This window comes from Squalius cephalus, assembly GCF_949319135.1.
Source record: "Squalius cephalus genome assembly, chromosome: 7".
Taxonomy (NCBI): domain Eukaryota; kingdom Metazoa; phylum Chordata; class Actinopteri; order Cypriniformes; family Leuciscidae; genus Squalius; species Squalius cephalus.
The window spans coordinates 38,986,649-38,987,877 of record NC_137128.1 but is presented as its reverse complement, the minus strand read 5'-3'; the positions used below and the strand labels follow the sequence as shown (position 1 = coordinate 38,987,877).

Genomic DNA, 1,229 nt, shown 5'->3' with positions numbered 1-1,229 from the left:
AATGAACCGTAATTTCAAAGGAACTGCATTTATTCGGCATATTTTTATAAAAAATGTCATTACCGTCCCTTTTGATCAATAAAGCAATTCCTTGCAGAATAAAAATATAGAAAAAAACAAAACATAATGACCCCAAATTTGGATGGATGAGATGGTCAAAATCAACCAGACACAACTATTGTTGCTAACTGACCAGAGTGTATACCCATATAATCCTTGGCAGTAGAGCATGTGAGAGTGAAATGAATGTTATAAATGGAAGTTGTGTGGCTAAATCTGGTTCTATCTGGACACAAGTGTAAAACAAAATCCAGACAGATCTGATTCAGGATTAGAGGAAGAAGGATTGTTTTTCAAAAAACGGGCCCTTACGTAGTTTCACAGCCACTTCCTCTTGGTGGATCAGAACGTCCTTCCTCCATTTACACTCCAAGTGAACAGCCACAGTTGCGTAACGGCTTCAGAAGTAACCTCCAGTCACCCCGAAACCCAGACATGTTACTCAGCATCTCCCTCTGCATCAGACACACAACACACCACTGTTCAGCCCAGGTCATGAAGACACTAAATCAGCTGACATTCAGAGGGAGACAGGACCACAAAAACTCACAATTAGGGTTAAATATTAAGCCCGGTTGAGTTTCATAAGAAGTTCCAGTGAAAATCGTCATGTTTTCTTTTCCCTTAGATCAAGAAAGAAGCAAGTCGTGGGCATTACTACAGAGAGACTCACATGCTTTTAATTATCGTAGAAAGCATGCAAAGAATTCAGTACATGTACAGACAAGTGTGTTGTCTGTGTGTACTGATTTGAAATACAAATTCATACACTACCAAATGTTTTCTGTTTTAAAAATATGAACATTGAGAGCAATTAGAAATCCAAAATGAATCCTGACGCTTTGATCTCTTTAGTTTATCGTCTGAGGGGTTTTGTAGCGCTCGTTACCAGCAGCTGAGCCGACGTGAGCAACGTGTTATTGGCTAAAACAGTGGGTGCCCAGTTAAGGACCTTTCCCCTCATTAAGACCTAATCACTCCAATTAGCAAACATCTGCCCTCACTCAAGGCATGTCAGCAATCAACCAGACATTCTGAGATCTGACACGAAGCTCCTCCAGCCCCCTCATCCACATAGAAAAGTTGTGTGCCCAGTACACATTGTACAACTTTGGGCTGTCCCAGACGAAAGATGGCCAGTCATGGCTCCTAAACGGTGGTCATATACG

General features: G+C 41.3%; 1 long non-coding RNA gene across 1 annotated transcript; it reads right to left on the bottom strand.

Annotated features, from left to right (window-relative positions):
* Nucleotides 1–368: 368 nt before the first annotated feature.
* LOC307162066 lies at nt 369–893 on the bottom strand. The gene is made up of 3 exons (XR_013821852.1): nt 835–893; nt 611–683; nt 369–515 (listed from the first exon to the last, which is right to left on the bottom strand). It is a non-coding gene; the product is annotated as an uncharacterized lncRNA (long non-coding RNA).
* Nucleotides 894–1,229: the final 336 nt, after the last annotated feature.